Source organism: Canis lupus, chromosome 31, assembly GCF_011100685.1.
Source record: "Canis lupus familiaris isolate Mischka breed German Shepherd chromosome 31, alternate assembly UU_Cfam_GSD_1.0, whole genome shotgun sequence".
Classification (NCBI taxonomy): Eukaryota; Metazoa; Chordata; class Mammalia; order Carnivora; family Canidae; genus Canis; species Canis lupus.
The window spans coordinates 31,446,138-31,471,322 of NC_049252.1; the positions used below are offsets into that span (position 1 = coordinate 31,446,138).

At 46.3% G+C, this 25,185-nt stretch overlaps 1 long non-coding RNA gene across 1 annotated transcript; it reads right to left on the bottom strand.

The window, feature by feature from the left end:
- Positions 1–1,220: 1,220 nt before the first annotated feature.
- On the bottom strand, positions 1,221–8,276 carry LOC119867021. The gene is made up of 3 exons (XR_005382007.1): positions 7,784–8,276; positions 7,584–7,662; positions 1,221–1,964 (listed from the first exon to the last, which is right to left on the bottom strand). It is a non-coding gene; the product is annotated as an uncharacterized LOC119867021 (long non-coding RNA).
- Between the last annotated feature and the right edge of the window lie 16,909 nt (positions 8,277–25,185).

The following is a 25,185-nucleotide window of genomic DNA, read 5'->3' on the forward strand; positions in this document are numbered from 1 at the left end:
ATTGACTCATGAGATTATGGAAACTGAGAAATCCTAAAATCTGTCATCTATAAGCTGGAGATCCAGGAAAGCCAGTGGTGTGGTTCCAGCCTAAGCTGGAAAATCTGAGAAGCAGAGGAACTGATGGTGTAAGTATGATTATGTCTCCAAAGACCTGAGAACCAGGAGTGCCACTGTCCAAGGGCAGGAGAAGATGGGCAGCCCAGCTCCAACAGAAAGCAAATTTTGCCCTTCCTCTGCTTTTTTTGTTCCATTTGGGCACTCAACAGATTCGGTGGTGCCCCCCTGCACTGATGAGAGTGATCTTTACTCAGTCTTTACTCTGTCTACCAATTCAAATTTTAATCTCTTCACAGAAACCCCTAGAATAATGTTTTACCAGCTCAATGCTTTACTGAGCATCCCTTAGCCCAGTCAAGTTGACACATAAAATTAACCATCACAATATATAAATACACGTCCTGTTGGTTCTGTTTCTCTGAGAACTCCCTACCAGAATCCACAGAGCATAATGGAAACATCAGTGCAATGTCTGCAGTCTCAGCCCTTTGGATGATCCTGTATTTGATGCAGTGCTCGTCTCCAAGTGCCCCACCAGGCAGGCTGCCATGGAGCAGAAAGACCTGCAGACCAAGTCAAGATGCTCGAATCACATGATTTATTAAATCAACTCAAAACACACAGCCAGAAACAAGGGGAGAGATCTGGGTTTGGCTGACTCATTTAGGATAGGTGCCTATGGAGTAGAAGAACCACACACCTGAATCCTGAGCTATGCCATGTTTACGTATCCTGTCCACCTGCTATGCCAACCTTCCCCACTAATGGTGAGGCCACTGGGATCAGTCTAATGAAAAAGTCCTCAAAAAGGACACTATACCAACATCATTCCTACTTCATATATTTGTTGTTTTAAATTAATGCCCTTGATTAGAGATGCAGGAAAAGCAAGTGGTTTTTCTTTCACGAAGGTTTGAATCTGCTTTGTTTTCAATCCATTCCAGAAGTTGTGAAAATGAAAATGCACATCGTCTTTGAGCAGATTGAAGACATTTTATTTTTTTTAAAGATTTTATTTATTTATTCATGAGAGACACAGAGAGAGAGGGAGAGACACAGGCTGAGGGAGAAGCAGGGTCCATGCAGGGAGCCCGATATGAGACTCGATCCTGGGACTCCAGGATCACACCCCAGGCCAAAGGCAGGCGCTAAACCGCTGAGCCACCCAGGCATCCCAGATTGAAGACATTTTAGAAGGTGGTGCATTTTGATCGAATGATGGATTGTACAGGGCCAAGGAGAGGAGGGTATAGCAGAGCACGCACCAGTGCCTCTGAGCTCCACCAAGGACTCATGACGAGCAGGTGGGGCAGATGCAAAGGTGTGATAGGAAAGAGAAGGAGGCACTGCAATAAATTTAAAGAGAGAGACAGATGCATATGTAAGTTATAAATCTTGGAAAAGAGAAATAAAAGATTAGGAGTGAGAAATGGGAAGGCCGAGAGGTGTTATCTGAATGAACATGTCGAACGAAGGGGAACATTTCACAACAGGATTAGGTAGAAAAATGCGACTTTCCCCCTTTAACCAAAAGAGGCCAGAACCTGCCAAGGAAATCTATTCAGCTGAGAATGGTAATATTTTAGCAATAGAATCGGACACTCTGTGGAGGGGAATTGATAAATGGCTCCTATCTCAGTGGTCAGGAGGTAGGAGGGAAAACAGATGCCAAGGGTAGGCACTGACTCCCCAGAGAAGAAAGGAGAGAGCTGAGCTGAGAGTCAGGCCAGCACTGAGGGCTGAGAAGGCAAATGTCCAAGGTCAAATTCAGTCTGCTAATCTCTTCCTTGTGTCCACACGAGGTCTGGCTTCCGTGAAGCAACTCATCAGCCCACCAGCGTGTCCCACTGTTGACCCAATAGACACTGCTTTGCCTCAGACCAGGAACTTGACACAGCTTCTACCTACAACAAACCAGTTGCAGGGAAAGGGTCTTAAATCTCTAGAAATGGAAGCTTCTCTTTCCAGAACATTCCATCACCTGGAAAATTAAACTTGGTAATGACATAGCAAGACCTGCAGCTCAGGTCTCCGACCCCCAGCAATCCTTAATGTCAAGGATGACAGGAGAGTACCTGGCCAAGGCCTTGAATGAACAGTCAGATACCCAGCAGCATCTGGAAGGATACAAGGGCATCCTGTGACAACTGTCCAGTGATCTCCAAACCTGCTTGGTCCACATGGGACCACCCTCCACAGCCCCTTCCCAGCCCTTCTGTGCTGTGGAGGAGCTAATGGAATCTCAGCAAAGTTTCCCTCCTGCAAAGCCTGGGAGGAGAGTGCGAGATGCTGGGCTGGAGGGAGGGGGAGAGCCCTTCTGATCACACGTGGAACTCAGGGAAAGCCACCCCAAAGGTCCTGAATAACCTGTGAGGCATGCCTGGGAACTCATCACAGCAACCCAGGTGCAACCTAGCTGTTTCTGCAGACAAATTGTGGTTGACAGACTGGAAAGGCTGCAAGCTTCACTAGACATTAGGCCATAGGACAACCCACCCCATGCCACCACTCCGTATCCAACAACACCCCTGGGTTTTACGTTCCTTCATCTTCATGCCACCACAGAGACTGTACCATCCCTTGCCTGGAGGGGCCAACTAGGTGGCCACATGCTGGACCTTGCCTCTCAGAAGGCTCAAGCTGAGAATCCTTGCTTGCCTCTTCTGGTTCCTGCTGTTTGCCAGCAATCCTTGGCATTGCTTGGCATTGATGACAGTGTTCCGGTCTCTGCCTTCATACTCACGTGGCATTCTCCCTGTGTCTGTGTCTGTGTGTCTCTGTGTTCCTTCTCTCATAATACACCTGTCATATTGGATTTAAGACCCACCCTAATCCAGGTTGATATATTTTTTTTCTATTTTAAGTAGACTCCAACATGGTGCTTGAACTTATGACACTGAGATCAAGACCTGAGCTGAGATAAAAAATCAGATGGTCAACCAACTGAGCCAGCCAGGAGCCCCAAAGATGATCTTCTCTTAACTTGATCACATGTACAAGGACCCTATTTCTAAATCAGGCCACATTCCAAGGTTACAGGTAGTCATGAATTTTGCAGAGATATTACTCAACTCCGTACAATAATTTTGGATAAAGAATTTTTGACTTTGTAGATATAGCCAACTTTACTGTATCCCCTTTTCCTCCCCACAGCACTCTGAAATGACCATGGGTCTCCTTTTTCCATTCTATAAATCTGGCCTAATACAAGCAGGGCTCAGCTTTCAAATAAAGGAATTTTCCAGAGCCACTACGGGCAAGGGCATGTGCTAGCAGTATCTGTTGGCCAGGCCAGGCCCCTCAGGATGAGGGAGTGCATTAACACAAATCCTGGCTCCCGGAGAGGGGAACATTAACACAACACTGGCTCCCTCTGTCCATCACTTCCTCCTTCTTGATTGGTACATTGGAAAGAAGAAGCCAGACATGAGCAGTGAGAGGCCCCAGCTTCTTAGTTTACTATTAGGAGTGAGCTGTACCTCCAGGAGGGCTCTCTGGGGAGGTGGGGAGGCATGCCCACATCCACCACATACACTCGCCTAAATTTAATCTTCAGAATTAGGGAGTTTATTTGCCTACAGATATAAGCCACATCTTTCAACATAGACTTTATCAGTTATAAAGGTGATCTTTATATCAGTTATAAAGGAGGCCCCTGATGAGGGACGCCTCCCTCCCTCATTTCAGTTCTGAATTGATTCAGGGGAGGGGAGGGAAGAGGGTGCCATGTATCGGGCGCCCCAGACAGAGCCCTGCAGGGCCCACCCTTCGCACCCATTAGGTTCTCAGCACTTGACACACCATCCATTCACGTCAGCCTCATTCCCTATGTGCCAAAAAATATATATCTGAGGCTGAAAAGGAGAGTGCCCAACCCAAGGCAAGTTTGAACTTTCCATAAAAGGCCAAAGAGTGAATTGATTTCTCTCCCTTATTGTTTCCCCTACAATAGCTGGTATGCATTCCAAATAAGGCCATAAAGGAGCCAGGCCAAGTTGTGGAAGCGAATTTAAGTGAAAATCTTCCAAACACCAAGAATCTCAAAGGAGAGGAAGTAGCTGGCCACCCCCTCGGCCCCAGTTCATCGTCACAGAGCCTGTTTCTATAGAACAGGCTTCCAGGATTATCTATTTGCAGAAATGTACAAACACAGCCAGCATACTCGGTGCCTGTGGAAAGACCTGAATCGATACAAGTACAGAAGAATGGAGAAAAGAGAAAAGGAAAGATTTTATCAAGCCTATTTACTTTAAAGCTACCTAAAAGACCTGCACAAACACACCTGCTTCTTCAGCACTGGAGAGAACAAAGCAAACATGTCTCTTTTAAAAGAAACGTGCAGAGAGAGAGACAGGGGAGCCACAAAGCCAGTGCCCCCAGGAGGCGCTAGCATATCAGGCCAGGGAAGCTTTAAACCCAGATCAACCTTCAGATCAAAGTCTTCAAAAATGAACCTAGGATCACTGTTGTCAGTGGTGGTTCAGAATTAACCCTATGTCAGGCTGGGGATGGTGTCAGGCTGGGGAGTGTAGAACAACTGGATCTCCAGGGGGGAAATAACCCTGATTTGTAGTGTCTGCCCATCTCTGCGGTGTAAATATTCCCACAGTAGTTGATGTCAAGCTACAATGTGACTCACGAAAGGGGAGCTGGGAAGATGTAAAGTTGCTTGCTGCTGGTTTATACTGTTTCCACTCAACTACTACTGAGCATAGGTAATGGGGTAGGTCAGGGGCACCCCTCCCTGTGCAGTAGAAAAGCCGAGTATAATTTTTGACTCCTAAAAACCTAACTATGGAAAGCCTACTGTTGACCGAAGCCTCACTGATGACATCAACAGCCAACTAACCCATATTTTGTGTTACCTGTATTATATACTGTATTCTTACAATAACACTTAACTTTTTCTTGCCTTTTTTTTTCTTTTTTGGTATTTCTAGGCCATGTGGTTTGTCTGCAACTTTTTTTTTAAATTGTCACAAATCTCCAAAAAAGTTTCCAATATATTTATTGAAAAAAAACCGTGTATAAGTAGACCCACACAGTTCAAACCCATGTTGTTCACGGGCCAGCTATAGAATGTCCTGAAACAATGAGGAAGTGATGGGTTTGAAGATTCATCACGTTTGTTTTAAATATAATTTATTTAATTGTAAGTTGATATATTTTGATTTTTAATAATGACTGTGCAACAGTGAAGCTCACAAAATTTCCAAAAGTTTAAAGACTGGTTCGAGTTAGAAATAAGCCACTCCAGGGATGCCTGGGTGGCTGAGCTGTTGGGTGCCTGTCTTTGGCTCAGGTTGTGATCCTGGGATCCAGGATCGAATCCCACATCAGATTCCCTGTGAGGAGCCTACTTCTCCCTCTGCCTATGTCTCTGCCTCTCTCTGTCTGTGTCTCTCATGAATAAATAAATCTTTAAAAATGAAAGAAAGGAAGAAAAAATAAAGAAAGAAAGAGAGAGAGAAAGAAAGAAAGAAAAGAAAGAAAGAAAGAAAGAAAGAAGAAGAAGAAGGAAGGAAAGGAAGAAAGAAAGAAAGAAAGAAAGAAAGAAAGAAAGAAAGAAAGAAAGAAAGAAAGAAAGAAAGAAAGAAAGAAAGAAAAGAAGATAAATAAGCCATTCCAGCACATCACTGCCTGGGAGGCTTTTTAAAAATACCAAAGATTCGTCTGTCTCCCCGAATGCCACAATTGCCGGAGGCCCCCAGGGTGAGGACAGCACATGTGTATCTTAAAAAGCTCAGTAGGGTGGTTCTAATGGATATCCTCAGGTGAGACACTGATGGGGAAACTGAGGGTCAGATGTTTAAATGTCCTGCCCATTGGTTATAATTTGGCCAAGCTGGGAGATGACAGCTTCTGTTTCTTTCCCTACTCTTTCCACTCTGGTTATGGGCAACTTTAGGTCTACTTTTGAAATATCTAGGTTTGTATTAGGATCCATATAGCAAGACCTTATTCTTTTTTTTTTTTTTAGTTTTTATTTATTTATTTGAGAGAACGAAAGCACGAGTGAGGGGGAGAGGCAGAGACAGAGTTGAAGAAGCAGGCTCCTTGCTGAGCAGAGAGCTAGATGTGGGGCTCAAACCCAGGACTCCAAGACCATGACCTGAGCCAAAGGCAGACACTTAACTGACTGAGCCACCCAGGCACCCCAACCTCTTCTTTTTTAGCTATTTCAACAAAAACTGAAGCAAAGTTTACCTTTAGGCCATCTATGAAAAACCAGGGCCTAACAAGGAAATTCAGAGGTAAGTAAGATGAAGAGAAGGCCTCTGTGCTCTCAAGAATCTTTTTTTTTTTCTCAAGAATCTTTTAAAACCAGCTTTATATCTCTGTTTATTCCAGTCACCTATATATTAATGACAAATGACTCTTTTCTCCTCATAAACAGAGGGCTGACTGAACTGGCAATCCTTAGAAGTTTCAATTATTAAATGGTTTAAGTTATTCCTTTTACTTAAAAAAAAAGTTTAGGTAGCAAGACAATGCATGATTTTCAATCACTGTGATTTACTCCTATATTTTTTCTAAATTGTCTTTAGTAAGCACAATGTAAAGTTGGCATATACTTTAAATATTTTATTTATTTATTTATTTATTTATTTATTTATTATTTATTTATTTGAGAGAGAGAGCATGTGATTAAGGTGAGGAGCAGAGGGAAGGAGAAAGGATCTCAAGCAGACTCGGCGCTGAGCACGGAGTCTCATGCAAGACTCCATCTCACGACCCTGAGATCATGACCTGAGCTGAAACCAAGAGTCGGTTGCTAACCAACTGATCCATTCAGGTGCCCCTAGTATATACTTTAAAAATATTTTTATAGTTGGGGAAAGGTTGGTATTATTTTGTAAAAAATCTATTGTATGTCTACACCCAGGCTTTTGGCAAACCCAGCTGGCTTTTCCCTTGAACATTCTAAAGAGACCAACAGAGGCTTTTGCTGCAGCTCCAGCTCCCTTAGGCTTTCCTTTTTGGATTTTTTTTCCTTACTCTTCCCCCCTGGGCATTGGGAGTAATGTCCTCTGAGTTCCTTGTCCCACTCTGAGGCTGTGGGGTTCTCACAGGGACAGAACACAGTCTCCTGAGTGTCCCACTCAATTGCTCACAGCAGCAATCTCAGCCGCCAGCCCTCACGCGGGGAAGCAGTTACCACGCAGCGGGTCCCCAAACACGTTCTCTGCTCCTGTTATTTGAGAGAACATTCCAGAACTAAATGTGAACTCATCCCCCAAATATATGACATCCGAGTTTCACTGAAGGCCGATGCAGTTAAGCCGAGTACAAATAAGAACACACCTAAGCTAAGAATGAGGCCTGCTGATTCCAGCAACTTCCCTGTCCTCTCTGCCTGTGTGACCGGGCATTAGCAGGGGCTTCTCCTCCCCGTCCTGAAGACAGGCCACTGGGGACTCCACTGACTGCCCTCGTGAACCCCACGGATAGGAGACCACCCCATCTGAGAGGAGCCAGCTGTAAACCCAGGAGCCCCAAGTCCTGAAGGGGATAAACCTTACCCCGGGGCATGGCTTCCTGAACAGTGCTCACGTTCACGCTCATTCCACAGCATCTCCAGAGCATGTCCTGGCCTCGTTCCTGCAGAGGAAGGGGTTGGTAAGGAGGTGGTGATAGGGCCCGGAAGCTGAACGTGCAGGGCCGGGCTGGAGGCACTTCCCAAGGGGAGGCCTGCACCCCTCCTCTCAGACCAAGTACACACCTTGGATCCTTTTCTCCTCCAAGGATCTGTACTCCTCGGTGCAAGGACACTTGAAAGCATTTTTCTTCTCACACTCCAGGTAGCTTCTGCAGCCGTTTCTAAGCCCATTCTCCCTAAATCCCAATCCTAAACCAGGCTTCTGACACTCAGTTCTCCTGTGAGGAGGCCACGTCCAGTTGTAGGTTTTCCCACCATGACTCCTTCCACACCTGCCTTTCCCCACCAGCCTCGTCCAACCCCAGGGTGTAGGGGTTCCCACAGCTGGTCATGGGGAGAACTATGTCTGCATCCGCTCCCTTGCCCTTACTGAATGTGTGTTTGGAGAAGTCACATGACCTCTAAGTATCTCAGTGGCCTTAGTGGCCAGCCGGGGATAGCAATGTGCACCCTTGGCTTAGGTGGGCATTCACGGAGCAATTACATATGTAGGACTCAGGAAAAGGCCCAGGCCTCATCAGTGCCAGAAAAGGTCACCAAGTCTCCGTTCCTGCAGCCTCCGTTCTCTCCTCTGAGTCCCCTTGGTCCCTATACTAGCACTGTCGTCATGTCCCCATGATCTCTGTATCATCAGGATGGTTGCCAGATGAAATACTGGGCATCTAGTTGAATTTGAATTTCAAATAGACAACCAATAATTTTTGGTGTGTGTCCCATGCAATATTTTTATTTGCTAAGTCTGTCAACCCTCATTTAATGAGAGTACATGTTTTGTGGATTGGGCACCAAACCTGATTCATTTGTGCTCCCAGCCTGGCCCGGGGCCTGGCACCAGAATTAGGAGCCAGTAGATCTTGGTTCTCAGCAGGGGCGGTACTGCCCCCTAGGGGCTGCTTTGGAGATTGGAGAAGGTGTTTTTGATTGGCTCCCTAGGGTGGAGGGAAGAGGTGACTCCTGGCCTCCAGGCTACAACAGGCAGGGACCTGGCAGGCACAGAACAGTGGCTCTCAACAGAAAATTGTCTTTTGTCCCACGCATTCTTCAGGTACATGAAAACCTACTCCTGCATATCCGAGCCTAGAAACTAACTCCATATGAGTGTAAGGTGAATTTTGCACCGTATTTTCCAGGAATGCAACCACTGGATAAATCAAGGAAAGACTCCATTTTTTGCTTTGTACATAACCAAGAGATCTTCACTGGGACAGAAATCACCGCATCGGTGTTTTGAGAGCATCGCAGCTCAGACGGGTTCTCAAGGCTGCCCATGGTGCAAGGACACGCTTTCTACCCACCCCCACCCCCCACGCTTCAAGGCTCTTTGCTTCTCCCATTTCCCATCCTCTCTCGCTCTATTCCTCTCTTCTCCACCTCCAGCAGAAACCCGTATGTGCACCCTGATGGTTAGGAGGACTCATGTAGTATTGTATCATCAGACTGGGGTGTGGCAGCAGCATAGGATGCTCTTCACGGTGGGGGGACCCACCATGGGCGGTCCATCAGCTTAATTCCCTCCTGGAGCAGAGCTGGGCTAGCACAGAAACCCCTCTTTGCTGAAGAAGCCGCCTCCTCCTGAGCCAGGCAGGGGGTAAAGACCCTTCGAGGCCCCACCGCACCCCAGGTGGCTATGGACAGGACCAGTCCCCTCAGAGTGACACTGAGGTTACTGGCTGGATGAGGAGGAGCTGTTTGGGGATGGTCCGTGGCTGGCCTGGCCTGAGGCTTTGGCATTAAGAGCCCCATCTTCTGAGAACCCCTAGGTAGCCGGGGTTAAAAGCCACACACTTGTAATCATCTTTCTTTCTTTCTTTCTTTCTTTCTTTCTTTCTTTCTTTCTTTCTTTCTTTCTTTCTTTCTCTCTCTCTCTCTCTTTCTTTCTTTCTTTCTTTCTTCTTTCTTTTTCTTTCTTTCTTTCTTTCTTTCTTAGAATTTATTTATTTATTTATTTATTTATTCATTCATTCATTCATTCATTCATGAGAGAGACAGAGAGAGGCAGAGACACAGGAGAGACACAGGCAGAGGGAGAAGCAGGCTCCCTGCAGGGATCCCGATCTCAGGACCCGGGGATCATGACCTGAGCCGAAAGCAGACGCTCAACCACTGAGCCACCCAGGTGCCCTATCTGTCGCATTTCTGCTGGAGACAAAACAGGTCTGAGCACAAACGGGAGCACAAATTAATCAAGTTTGGTGTCCAATCCACAAAACATGTACTCTCATTAAATGAGGGTTGACAGACTTAGCAAATAAAAATATTGCACAGGACCTACTTACACCAAAACCTTGATACCAGGTGTCCTTGAGGCAGCCCCGGTGCCCCTCTTCTAACTCCCACTTCCATCCCCGTAATGCCCATCTCCTGCCCCGTCCAGGTAAAGTTCACAGCCACAAGCCAGGGCTGGAGATGCCTCCAGACAGTCCAGCTGGGGAGTCTGCAGAAGGGAAATCACCTCCATATCCCCTGTTCTCAGTGCTCCTCAGGTAATCAATCACACAGCCCAGGAAAATGCCTCATTATCTTGCCTTTACAGGTGATGTCCCTTTTATTGCCTACAACAGGGGTCAGCAAACTTTTTCTGTAAAGAGTCAGATGGCAAATATTTGGGACTTTGCAGGCCATCCGGGGGTCTCTGCTGCAGCTACTTCATACATAAGTGAATGGATATGGCTCTGTTCCAATAAAACTTTATTGATAAAAACATGCAGCGGGCCAGATTGGCCCAGAAGTCAGAGTTTGCCAGCCCCTGGCCTACGAGGTTAAGGAATCTAAAAGGCCAGAAGCTTTCCTATTGGAGTCCCTGAACAAAGCAAGGTGGACTCCCTTTCCATTTTTCCAGCGGGGTCTCCTGGGCTCTTCCTAACTTCTACCCCACAAGGGAGGCAGATGGTGCTTCATCTGCTCCACCGGTCACTACTGCCTCCAAGTCTTGGCTGCTGGCAAGATTGGCGGTTCCTCACTCCCTACAAGTTCCTTAGAGCACCCTGCTACTCATTAAAAACCCAGAACCTCCCGAAGGAATGCACTCTTCTCTGATGTGTCGTTTATAAACTCTCAGGAACTGGCCCTGTTTTGAGAATGTTTTATTACTACCTCTTGCTGAGAGAGTGCCAAGCCTGTAAAGATGAAGAGAGGAGAGATTCTGCTCATTTCACTTTATAGGAAAGAGCAATCTCCAATTTCTCGACTCATGAGCCCTTGTGCCTCCCTCTATCCTGGTGACTCTTCAGTGGCTCAAATAGGACCAGTCCCAATGACTACCCCAGTGACAGGAGAGTCTATCTTGGGGAAGAAAACTGGGTATTTGGGGATCTTGTTACGACAAGGGCAGTTCCAAATGCAAGGGAGCCCTTGGGCTTTATTAATGGATTTTCTGGCTGTTAGACAAAACAGCAGTGTTTCGAAGCCAAAGAAACAGTCTCTTCCTAGATGATAGATTACATTTCTAAGAACAAGAGTTTAGATCTCCCTTCAATGTGTGTGATGAACGAAGGTATGAAGTTAATGTTCTTCCCTCAGAGCAAAGATTCTTTGGAAAAGATTTTAAAACTCCTTTGGGTGGCTGAGAGAATTTTTTTTTTTTTTTTTTTTTTTTTGTCGGTGGGCCAGAGCCTGGGCCTGGCGGCCAGTGCCAAGCCCATGTCCTGGTCCACGGAGAGAGAATTTTTTGAGTTAAAGAGTATATTCAACGTTCACTAAACACATTGGGTTTCCTGAGTAGGTGATAGACCGCCTTGATAGTGAGTATGGAAAGTCAGTAAATGATGCTTTCTGAAGAAACTCTGGAAAGACACATGAGAAGAGAGGGAGTAGGGAGGGAGCAGGAGGAAGGCAAGAGCGTTCACTCCATACTTTCCTATGTCCTTTTGATTACTGATGTATGTGAATGTAGTATCAAGACTAAGAAATAATCTTATTATTTTTTAAAGATTTTATTTATTTATTCATGAGAGACACAGAGAGAGAGGCAGAGACACAGGCAGAGGGAGAAGCAGGCTCCCTGCGGGGGAACCCAATGCTGGACTCGATCCCAGGACCCCAGGATCATGCCCTGAGCCAAAGGCAGATGCTCAACCACTGAGCCACCCAAGTGTCCCAGAAATAATTTTAAAACAGAATAAGTACGATATTCTTTATTGCATCTCCAACCAGCTGGTTATTTGGCTGCAAACTTGATTTTCCTCCTCTGCCCTGGCCAAGGGGAGACTAAGTCATGTTAATACCCACAAGTGTCGCTGGGGGTCAGGGTGGAGGGCAGCATTGCCTGGCAGTTGAGGTGGGTCCTAGCCCTGGTTTTAAGGCCCTACCTGGATTCGTCACAGTTCCTGGAAAGGGTAACATGACATTTTCAAGAACACTGAGTTTACTGGTTTTATTATTTTTTTAATGAGTTTGATAACATATCCAGAGGAGCAGCCAGTAGTTCCAGCAGGGACATGTGTGCATCAAGGGGACCTTAGAGCCATGCATCCTTCCTGAGAGGAGCTTGGAGTGTCCGGGCCTTGGTTTCCTCATCTGGAAAATGAGGAAAGATCACCTGCCTCATGGGGTTGTGAATCCTCTTAATGTAAAGTGACTTAGTAAAGCGACTTAGGTCCTTAGTAAAGCAACTCTTGCTCAGTGAAAGATAGCCAACACCAACAGCCATCCTGGGAGGGAAGACCCCCAGGGAAGAGGCAGGCCATTGTCACCCATCAATGACCCTTGACTCCTGAGTCCCTGGGCTTTCCTGTTACTGTAGCCCACGAGCTGCCCACTCTCTTACCACTTCTTGCTCCCCAGGCCATCACTGCCTGGAGGATAAATCTCCTCCTCCCTCTGATCCCTCCATGACCAGAACCCCACCTCCAGATTCCAGGACCATCTTGGATTGTTTCTCCTGGCGAACCACTCTTGCCTATACGTGCAAGCTTGGATGCAGCTCAGAGTGCCCTCCTGGACCAGGAGCTGGACACAGGATGGGTCAGAGCTGGTCCCTCCCACCCACAGCCTCTCCTGAAAATCTGCACGTTGGGTGGTGGGACTCCAAGATGGAAAATGATCCCCTCACCCTTACTGCTCACCTTCTACCAGCACCACTATGTTCCCCACCTGGATGCAGTTCTAGGCCCTTCCTTCAAGAATGCCTCCTTCTTTGTGAGGAAGGCTCCTGTCCCCTGTCCTCAGGCAGCCTGCAGGGTGCCTTCTTGGGGTGCCAATTCTGACTCCCCAGGTGGGCCACTGTGAAACACTTGCCAACTTGCATTGCTTTTTTCTTAGTGTGCACATCTGTCCCCAACATCATTCCACACTCTGGAAGGGCTGGGACTCTGTTCCAATTAAGTTCATACCCCAGCCTCTAGGACCTTGGCCTATGGACTATAAACAAAACTGTTTTGAGTGAGGTGGCCCATGTGCTCACAGGAGGGCATTACCTAGCCAATCCCTTCCCAGGCAGGAAATCTTCTCTGTGTGGTTGTGACAAAGACAGCTGTGCAAGGTTAGTGATTCCAGCTGGAGCCCACCCTGCTCAGACTGCATCTGGAGAGCGGATGGGGTGAGTGCTGGGGAGCCAACATCCTCCCTGGAATGAAGCATCTCCTGCGGGTAAGCTCCTGAACACAGAGCCAGACGATTAAGGAAGCCACAATCCTGGGTGTCTGTCCTATAGACATGCTTCCAGCCCATCCCTCACATGGCATCCTACAGGAGGGGGCTATAAGAAAACCCAAAAGCTCCTGAGTAGCACCAAGGGCCAGAGAAGCAACCCAGCCTGGTTCCCACTAGCATAGCAGCTTGAAGAGCCCAGGGACCCAGAGGAGGCAGCTTCTAAAAGTATCCCTAGGACTTGACTCCTGATGGGGGAGTTGGCTTCTTGGCTGCATCCCAGACTTCAGAGGCCCCACCCAGGGGGGCCCCAGGTCTGTGTGGGCTCCCAGGCCTGCCCACACCTCCATGCCCAGGGGCCTGCAGAGCCCAGGCCGATCTCCAGATGATTCCGGCAGAAACTCAACCACAGCCAAGTGGTGCTTAGGAAACAGAGGGGCTTTTGACCTAATTATTCCCAATTGGTTGTCTCCATCGATCACATTCTCTTGATAATTGCCCAGCTCCCCACTTCCAGATGGGGGTGCAGTTCTCGCGTGGGATAAATGGGGTGTGACGCTGAGAAACGTGCAGCCCCTTGCTTTCCACACACTGGGCCTTTGTGGAGGGGTGTTTTGTTTACTGCCATTAAAATGAAAGGAACACAACCAGGGAGTGTGTGGGGGCCATGGAGGGGCAGGGGGCTGGCTCCTCAGGGAGAGAGTGGGCTGGTGTAAGCTGATCATGGGCCTCGCCCCCGTGGGACCCCCACCATCTGGCCCAGACCCCGCTCTCTCGGTCACTCACTCAGTGTTTGCAAACCCTGATCCTGTGCAGATCCCCTGTCATGATTCCCTCCCTTGAGTGCCCATCAGAACCTCAGTCTCCTTGGCCTGGCACTCAAGGCTCCCCCGCACCGCCCCTGCCCTCGCCCTCCACTTCATCTCCCACCAGTCGCCCCTATTGACAGCCTGCTCCGTCCAAGCTGAGTCACTGCATCCGGAAAGGACACCATGAATTACCACGTTGGCCTGTGTGTCCCACCCACCCTGGGTCCCCCCCTGCCCCATCCCCAGTCTACTCATGCTTTCTCCAGCTCCGTGCAGCTTTTGGGGTTCACTTCAGCTCACACCTCCTCTAGGGATCTTTGCTCAGCCCCCTCCAGCTTTGAGGAAGTCTCCCCTGCAAACTCCCAGCGCCAGCCCTCCAAGCCCTTCATAGGGCTGTAGGTCAGAGGGCGTTCCCCTCTGTTCTGTATCCTGGCTCCCCAGCTGGCCTGTGAACTCCCGGGGATCCCCAGTTTGGCCTAGGTCCCCGCACTAGAGTGACATCAGTCTCACACAGAGCTCAGCACACACACCTGTTGGTTAATAAAATAATGGGGCAACAGATGCATTCCAATGGTGTTGACCTCACTGGAATCTGCTCCCTTTAAAGAGCAGGGCCAGGCCTGTTGTATTCTGTATTCCCCCTCCCAGGCCTTCCTCCCTAACCTGTAGGGACCCACGTGCCTCCCAGATCCCTGAGACTAAGGAGAGGCTTCAGCGAATGGGAGCCTCTCCTCCACCAGCACCTGGTTCCCCTATGCCAACAATCACACCGACAGTAATCGAAAATCAGGTGTACACTAACTGGGCGGGGACTTACGGGAACGTTCTCATCAAACACAAAGGACTTGCAGACCAACCTCTCCTTTTCTCCACTTTCCCCCCACAGTCACTACAAACTGAGCTGATTGGACATCCTGGCCATGACTGTCACTAATGTCAAGACGTCTCCCCAATGCATATCCCCACCCCTGGTATGAGTTGGTGAGCTTCAATGAACCTCGTAACTTCTGTGTTATAACTTTTCTCTTCTCCTAAATCTGTGGTTCTCAACCAGGGGTGAGCAACCCCCTGCCTTCATGCGGGGGGACATTTAGCAACCTGGAAACACTTGATTGTCACAACTGGGGAGAGGAGTGTTAGTGGCACTTAGTGGATGGAAGCCTGGGGTGCTGATAAAGGTGCCTCCCCATGACAGAGAATGATCCAGCCCAAATGTCAATAGCGCTGAGAGTTGCCCACCCGGCTAGGGCTCTATGCTACATTTAGGAACAGAGTGCATCTTCTGGATTGATTCACCTTTTTGATTTCAACTGCAAGTTGACATCTGCTGCTTGTCCTTGCCCAGGGAAGCCACCAGCGCCTTCCCAAGGGAACGAGGAATGACGAACGAAGGACTGGAGGAGGCTTCTAAGCTAGAGCTGGGGCGAAGGGTGCCCCACACCCACGGTAGATGGACGGGAAGGGAAGTGCCAGCAGTCCCCGCGTTTCTGTGAGCCCCCCTCTGAAATTCAGAGCTCTCAATCAAGCAGCTCACAGGAAGGCTCCAGAGGGAAGGGTGATGAGAGACACGGAAAGAGAGCACTTTTGTTTCTAAACTTACAGGGAAGGGCAGAGGATTTTTCAACAGAGCCAAACCACACACACCTCTGTCGGGCCCTGAAAAATGTGCGCATCAACAAGACAAAATCACGCACGTGACTCAGCTTTTCATGTACACTGCACACATGGCTTACTAAATGCAATGCGAAGGCTTATTTGCTTAGTGGAAATTCTCCAATAATGGCTCTGCCTGTTGCAGCAGGTAAAACGTGCAGTTTCATTGTGCTAGAGTTTTTCAACACAGGATTTCTCTGTTTGACAATATTTGAACAGATGGGGTGTGTGGCAGGCAAGATGCCTGAGCCGTTTCCAGCCTGAGACCCAGATCCAAATGTCTCTCACTGTTGGCCGACGTGTCTGTAGAACTTGGAGCACCTGAAGGCCTTGCCTTCTGTATTACTTATATTCGACTGGTCTCATTTTTGCCAGCATTTCCCCCTACTGTTTATTGATTGTATGAGTTAGGATTGCTTGCTGCTGCAAGTAATGGCAAACCCATCAAAGACAGGCTTACAAAACCAAGCGGTCAATCACAGCACATAACAAGAAAGGGGAAGTTGAAAATTCTAGGGTTGTTCCCGTGGGACTCAGTGAGGCCATGGAGGACTCTTTTTCTGCTGAGTTATCTCAAGCAAGTTAGATTTTCTTCCTTAAACTCATCACCTCATGGTCATAAGATGCCTCAGCAGCACTGGAGGGAGGCATGAAGGACGCTAGTGAGGGGCCAGGTTAGGTACCCACATCCTAGGGCCCTGGCATGGTCTCCTCCACCCCCCAACCTGAAGGGATTCATTGCTTCCTTTACACTCTGCAGCTTCACAGCCTGGAGCAGGGCAGGTCTTCCCTCTCCACCGGGCTTCCCAAGGGGCTGAGCTCTAGCCCTGCCTGCACTCCCCACTTCAGAGAAGAAAGATCCCAGAGCAGATGGCTCCCTCCTACTCTTCCTCTGGAGGACACCTTCACCCAGTGCTTCTTAGACTTTTTTTTTATTTTTAAAGAGATTTTATTTATTTATTCCTGAGAGACACAAAGAGAGAGGCAGAGACATAGGCAGAAGGAGAAGCAGGCTCCCCATGGGGAGCCCGATGCAGGACTCGATCCCAGGACCATGGGATCACTCCCTGAGCTGAAGGCAAACGCTCAACCACTGAGTCTCCCAGGAACCCCTCTTCTCAGACTTTAAATGCAGCTAAATCCCCCGGGGCTTGGGCACAACTCACTAGCTCCCGGAGACACTGATGCTATGGATCTAGAAGCTGCACTTTGATGGCAAGAATCTGGAAGCTCAGTGCTGCTCACATCCTGCCCAACCCTGACCATAACCACCATTTCCAACACCACTGCCTCCTACCTCTCCTCTCCTACTTCCTGTGTCCTCAAGTGCTTTAAAATTTAGGAGGAGACTCTCCTTGAACCCCAACCACCATAAGAAATCATCATATATTAATGTACTCCTTCACTGAACTAATGAGTCCTTCCTGTGGCCATTGAATGGTTGGAACTATGGGCCACCTGCACTGGACCGCTGTGGCTATGAGCAATTCAGTGAACAGTGAGAAAATCCATCTAATTAATGAATCCTTTCTACGTTCTGGGTGTTCTTCTGGGAAAGTGCAAAAGACAAAGAATATCTGCTCCCATGGAGCTGACATTCTGCTGAAGGGACAGTCCGTACAGAGAAAGAATGGTAATTGCTGAGGGAAAAAATATAAGGATGAGAAGTTGAAATTATATGTAGGGCAGCCAGGGAAGGCTCAGCAAACAAGGTAGACCTTACTGCAAAACTGTGCAGAAGCAGGGAGGACTTGTCTCAGGTGTCACAGCACACCCTCCATGGGCCTGTGAAGCCTCCATGACTCTCCCTGCCAGGTCTAGTCCCCATGGTGGTACAGCTGGGCCATCTATCTACCTGTCCCTGAGGAATGGCCCCACAGGTGGGTCAGCTGTGCAACGTTTCCCTGGAACCCCGAAGAAGACAGTTGCCTCCGTTTTCTTGCAAAGTGCTATGGGCTTTATGGTTAAAGCAATGGGAAGTGCGCTGGGTGTTGAGCAGGGGTGTGTGGGAGTCACATATGTCTTGTCATGACAAAACCACCTTAAATTCTTTACAGAACAAGGCTAAGGAAATTACTTTTCTAATTTTTTAAAATTATTTTTTCTTTTTTATCCTTTTAAAATTTAAAAAATTCTTTTAAAAAATTAAAAATTTAAATTCAATTAATTAACATATTATGTATTATTGTTTCAGAAGTAGAGGTCAGTGATTCATTGGTCTTGTATAATACCCAGTTTAAAAAGGGCTTTCACACTCTTATTTGAACTTCAACCTTAAAAGATACAAATTCCTGCACTATTGCTTCCGAGATGTGTGACTTTGGTACATTAATAAATTTCTCTATTCTTCAGTTTCCTCTACTTTCTCTGTGCAAGTAGAGATGATGATAATACCTACAATTGTGGTGAGAACTACGAATAAAGCCTTCAGACCATTTTGTGCCCTTCTTCCTCATTCAAGGGAACATTTGCACTTGTAGCCCTGACCTATCTGTAAGACTGGCTACCCTGAGACAGGCTGTGTGCGGGCGCTCTGGTCTCTAGTCCAGCTGAGTCCAGCCTTCCCCGATCCCTGCCAGTGCACCCGGTGCCAGATGTCACACCCCCTCCAGATGAGCACCCACCCACTAGGTGAGTGCCACCAAGGACCTCCATCCAATAATACCACGTGCAACTGAAGGGTCGCCCAGCCAAGCCCTGTCTGAATTTATGATTCATGAAATTGGGTGCTATAGTAAAATGTTGATTGCTTTAGGCTGAATAGAGTTGAGGTGCTTTGTTATACAGCAATGGATAGCTGCTACACCACTAGTATGATTATTTTCATTAGTATTATTATTACTACTATTATCAGTATAAGTATTAAAAGACTGACAGGCAGGCACTAGGCACTAGAGGCAGAGACTAAGAGAACAACTAAAGGGTTTGTGCAGGGGAGCCATGAGCATAACAGGTTTTCTGGGTTGGGCATCCTTCTGACTGTCCAGCATGACCTCTCTCCTGGGTCTCGCACGAACCATTTCTGGCTGGTGAACTGCCCTTTGGGAAGCTGCAAGAACACTCCTGTCAACTGTTTCCTTGGGACTCAACCTCCAGGAAGATTACTCATCTTATATGATCTGGCCCCAAAGAAACACATCGAGCTCTGCATATACTAAACATCACTATGCTGATAGTCCTCATTAAAAACACTGCAAAACGAAAGCCAAACCAGATGCTACACTAACAACAACCCCCCCCCCAACACACACACTTTTTGAATTAAAATAACATAAAATCTAAACTCCTGGTTTCCCCTGAATATAGCAGAGAAGCCTTGGCAAATCTGATCTCTCTAATACACCAGCCAAGGAAGAAAGACTCCGATGACCTATTCTTTCTGTCAGAGTGAAGGAAACAAACACAGTGCTTTTAATCAATATTTATGTAACACTCACCAAAAGCTGTGCTTGCTGAAGTAAAATATAACCTTTCTCTCTTTAAACACCTTTTACTTGTTATTCAAATAGGAAGTTATTTTTGCAGAATTAGCTACATCTGTCAACCCAGCATTCCTGAGTGCCACATATAAAGCTCTTACCATATCCCACCTTCTCAATAACTTTCTCTTTAGCTTAGATTTTATTTATTTTTGACAACTCCCTGGGGTTGCTTGACAGGAGAAATCTTTAGGACTGGGGTAATATGGTTTTTACATTCAGGGATACATTATTTTTTTTATTAGTGTTTTCAACTCAGAATAAGACAGTGGGACAAATCCATGCCAAATGCAGTCCATTTTTTATTAATGGCTCCACAGACCAACATTTATTTTAAGCCTTAAGGTTCCAACTTTCTTGTCTCCTTCATCGGTTTAAGAGGTACCGGGTGTGTTCTCAAATGTGTTTTTGTTGGATCGGCATAGGGTATAGCACTTTGGCAGGAAAGCATGGGTTAAGTAGATGAAAATTCATGGGACTATCTGCAAAATTCCATGCTTGACGTCTATTGTTTCCTTACGAGTGCCATAGTTTGATCAGGATGAAACAGCCTCCTTTGCGCCATTGATCATGGTTTGTAATCCTTTATCAATGGACGAGTCTTCCAGCTTTAGGCCATGGCTGAAAACACACAGATTATTTCCTTCTGCATGATGCCCTGCATCTCACCCAGTCCCCTGGCTCTTCAATCTACGGATGGCCCTCCCGGGCATACTCTAACCTGGTCGTTGGAGTGACACGGAATCAGTTTGGTAGTTTCATGACTTCCCAACAGAATTTTACCCCTAAAGCTGGCCAGGTCCGAGATTTTCCTTACCTGCCTGGGAGCACATTGCACAGAGGGCCACAGACTGGTCCCAGGAGAGGAGGATGCTTCGTTTGCAGAAGAATGGGCTTGACCATTCTGGCCTCAGCAGCCCTGGTGGCTGCTCACCTGCAGCAGTCTATCAGGACTCCCTTGGGGTCCGCCTGGTTCAGTGGAAGCCAGAGGTAGAAACTGAGCTCTGGAATGGATTGGTGGAGGTCTTACTCTTTTTCCTTTTTTAAAAAAACTTGCTGGGGATCCCTGGGTGCCTCAGCAGTTTAGTGCCTGCCTTTGGCCCAGGGCACAATCCTGGAGTCCCTGGATTGAGTCCCACATTGGGCTCCCTGCATGGAGCCTGCTTCTCCCTCTGCCTCTCTCTCTCTCTCTCTGTCTCTGTGTGTGTGTGTGTGTGTGTGTGTGTGTGTCATGAATAAATAAATAAATAAAATCTTAAAAAAAAAAACAACTTGCCAACCACTCTTTGGGTGCTGCACAGACACAACCATTGCTAGGTTCTCTGGAACACCTATGTGGTCCAGGCTCTAACTAGCAGGCTTACTGTGATATTTTCCAGATTTAACTTTAAAATGTATATTATTTATTGTAGCCTGCCTTGATCCAGAAAGGGCTTAAGGCAGCTGACTGAAATATATAATCAGGAAAAGCTGATTGAACTTACTTGGTTGAAGACATTCTGCTGTAAATCGGGGGGGGGGGGGGAGTGTTTTGAAATCCTCCTTTTCATTATAAGGTGATTACCTTATTTTACAACAAACAGACGTTTCTCGTAAGTGAATATAGTTAAGTATCTGTCCAAAAATTTCCTTTGACCTTGTAACTTACAGCTAATATATAGTGTTTTCATTCCTTCCTAACCAGGAAATTTGATGTCATCATATAAATTATACGGGAGAAATGTCTGGTATGGGCAAAGCTGGACAGTCACAAGATGTGGACAACTTTGACAGGACGCCCTTGCTCATGACATGGAGGGTCCTCTGCTCTGATCCATCCCAGGATTATTTTATTTTATTTTATTTTGTTATTTTATTTATTTATTTGTTATTTTATTTCCTCCATCATCGAGACACATCACTTTCTCATTTTTTCCTTCCATTGGCCCCTTGAAATTCCACATTTCTGTGATTTATTAAAATATTCAAACCTCTCTCTTTTGTTTCAATTTTATAAGCAAACTTTTGGCGAAATCTCTATAAAGCAGAACTAAATTTTCATATTCTCTGGCCAGGCCAGGCTTTGGTGGGATTCAGTGGCAGTTGGTGGCCATGAGGTCATTCCTCTTGGTGATTGGCTGGTCATTGCTATTTCCTGAAGTGCCTGTCATGTCCCTTCCCATGAGCCCTCCCAAACAGCCCTCATCAATGGGCGGGCAGATTCTGGAGAATGAAGGAGGGAAATGCTTCCATCTGCATGGAGACTCCTATGTAGCCACTGGCTTCCATCTTTTTCTTTGCATGCAGGTAGAGGTGGGGAGTCCACCAAAGTCATTTGGATTACACATTCCCATTTAACTGTCACATGTTGGAGAGTATATACTGCTCACTGTGTATGTGTATGAAATCTAAGGTTAGGGACTTTTTCTTTTATTTCTATTTCTTTTTGTTTTGAAAAAAGATGTAACAGTAAATTATGCAACCAAGTGGAGAAAGAGAGTAAAGTCATAGAGGGTACCTTCTTTTAAAAAATCACTCCCCATGTTTTGAGCTTTATGAGGCAGGACACTGTGCTAAGTGACCTTCACACACAGAATCTCCCTGTGGAAGGGACACCATCACGTGACCCCATTTTACAGATGAAGGAGCCAAGACTCAGAGGAGACAGGATGTTCTAAGGATGTGCCTGGGATTTGCTTTAATCAGGTATGGTAAAGACATGCAAACACGGAAGTAGCTGTCACGAGGAGTTTATCCTCACAGCTCCCTAGAAACAAGAGGCATAGAACACCATGCAGGAACACATAGGGAAAGCACCAGGGTCAGTCAGGAGGCAGAGGGCAAGGGGGAAAGCATGGCCCACAGCCCTTTACTGGGGTTTTGTGGGAAAGGGAATGGCAGAGTGAACCCTTTAGGGTTAGCTGGTTTGAATAACCCTGACAGTCTCTAGGCTACAACTGTCCTTAGGTGTCTGGCACCTGGTCCTGGGGTGACCTAGGGCAGGGGCAGGATTGGCGTGGCATCTGAGAGTCAAACATAGGATATGATTGGTTCATTTCTGATCAAAGGCATGCTTGTAGGGCAGTTGTTTGCTGTCTCTAGGAATTGGCCTCTCCTGGAAGGGGCAGTCTCTCTAGGTTCAAGACCTCAAATGAGAGCATCAAGAAAGCAGACAATAAGAAAACATAGTCGCTGCACAGGATGTGGCTCAGGTATGTGCAGGTAGTAAGGGGCAGAGCCAGGGTTCTGACCAGACTGCCTGGCCCCAGTCCTTCGTAGGACTCAACCCAGTGAAATGTTTCTTTTCCCCACTACCCACAGCTAGCTAACGGGAGCACAGGAACTGATTCAGGTGCATATCCTACTCTTGGGAGCTGATCTGTGTTAGTAAAAGAACAAACAGAGGGCTCACACACAAGATCAGGATAGCCCTCCCTTGCAAGTTACCAAAGCTTGGTGGAATGGTATTATCCATGCCTCAGGGACATTTACATTTTCAAGGAAGCTTATGATGCATTTTTTCAAAAAAATTTTATTGAGGCATAATTGACATACAACATAGTACTAGCTTTAGATGTCCAACATGATGATTTTCAATATTTGTATATAATGCTAAATGATCATTGCAAGCCCAGCCGACATCTGTCCATCACCATACGTGATAACAACACTTCTTTTTCTTGTGATGAGAACTTTTAGGATTTACTCTCTTAGCAACTTTCAAACATGCAATACAGTATCATTAGCTATAATCACTATGGTGTACATTATATCCTATGACATGTTTATTTTATAACTGGAAGCCTGTAACTTTTGATCCCCTTTACCCATTTTACCCACCCACTACCCTCCATCTCTGGCAACCACCAGTCTGTTCTCTGTATCTATGAGCTTGGTAGGGCTTTTTGTTTTGTTTTGTTTTGTTCTGTTTTTTAAGATTCCATATATAAGTAAGACCTTAAGGTATTTGTCTTTCTCTGTCTGACTTATTTCACTTAGCACAATGCCCTCAAGTTCCATCCATGTTGTCACAAATGGCAAGATTTCCTTCCTTTCTTATGGAAAATTTTTATATATAAACACACACAGATATACATACATACATACATACATACACACACACATATGTAAAGAAGATATATATATATCCATTCATCCATCAGTGAACATTTAGGTTGCTTCCATATCTTGGCTGTTGTAAATAAGGCTGCAGTCAACATGGGGATGCCATATGGTTTTGAGTTCATCATTTTCTTTGGATGAATACCTAGAAGTTGAATTGCTGGATCATATGGTAGTTCTATTTTTTTTTTTTTTGAGAAATCTACATACTGGTTTCCACAGGGACTGCATGATTCGCCTTTTCTATCAACTAAGAATTCACTTCTCCAGCTTTCCTTCCTCAGAGCCACCTTGCATCTTTGGACTGGGGACAATCAAGTGTCCTAAGAGCACATCTATTTAGGCGAAATTTGTGTGCACATCTGTGAGATTGCCGAAGCTGTCAGAGCTCAAGGTCCCAAGAGCCCGGGAGAACCAGTCTGTGCCATCATCCGTGTGGAGACCCATCCTCCTCCTGACCAACACTGGATGCATGGAGGTCTGTGCAGCAAGCAAGAAGCAGGTGAGAGGTATATTGAGAGAAACAAACGATGTCCATCGAAAGATGAATGGATAAAGATGTGGTCTATATATACAATGGAATATTATTCAGCCTCTAATTAGAAACGACAAATACCCACCATTTGCTTCAACATGGATGGACCTGGAGGGTATTATGCTGAGTAAAATAAGTCAATCGGAGAAGGACAAACATTATATGGTCTCATTCATTCAGGGAATATAAAAAAATAGTGAAAGGGATTAAAGGGAAAAGGAGAGAAAATGAGTGGGAAATATCAGAGAGGGAGACAGAACATGAGAGACTCCTAACTCTGGGAAACGAACATGGGGTAGTGGAAGGGGAGGTGGGCGGGGTGTTGGGGTAACTGGATGACAGGCACTGAGGGCGGCACTTGACGGAATGAGCACTGGGTGTTACACTATATGTTGGCAAATCGAACTCTGATAAAAAAAAATATACAAAAAAGAGAGAGAGAAAAAAAAACAAATGAATGTGGTAGATCTAGATCAGCCCAGCCCAGTAGAAACCTAATGCACACCACAGATGTCATTTTCCATTTTCCAAAAGCCACATTAAAAAGATAAAAAGCAACAGGTGAAATTAATTTTAGTAACCTATTCTCTATAACCCCACTTATCCAAAATGTTATCATTTCAACATGCAATCATTATAAAAATTATTTATGAGACATTTTACATTACCTTTCCTCACTAAGTCCTTGAAATCGGTGTGTATTTTATACTTAAGGCATATCTCAATTTGCACTAGCCACATTTTAAGTGCTTGGATTTCATATTTCAGGTGGCTAATGCCTAATATCCTGAACAGCACAGACATAGATCAGTAAAACCCAGGTCATTTGTTCTTTCGGTTTCCGTGACTGGGAAAGAAAAGGATTGTCATCCACCTGGACATAAAGAATTTTTGGAAGACAGTGGGCTGATAGGAGCATTGGGACAGAAATGAGACAGAAGAGCAAAATATATAAAAGAGAAACAAAGAGCATGCAGGAGAAGCAGAGAAAAGGAAAGAAATTTGCAAGCATTTCTTGCATCTGTCTGCTGTGTAGGCACAGTGCCTAGCTCTTCAGACACATCACCCCATGGAGTTCTCCCTCCCTTTGTCATCTGAGGAAACCGAGATGCATGGCCCAGGTACAGCTCATAGCTAGGAACTCATGATTATAGGATTCAAGCCCACTTTTGTGAGACTGCTGTGCTGCCCCTAAAGTTCCAGTCATATGCCACAGACATCAATTATGTTTGGACGAAGGTGGAAAATTTTCTGCTGGAAAGATTTATGAATCCAAATGTAACTTGTTCTTCGTGGTCTTCA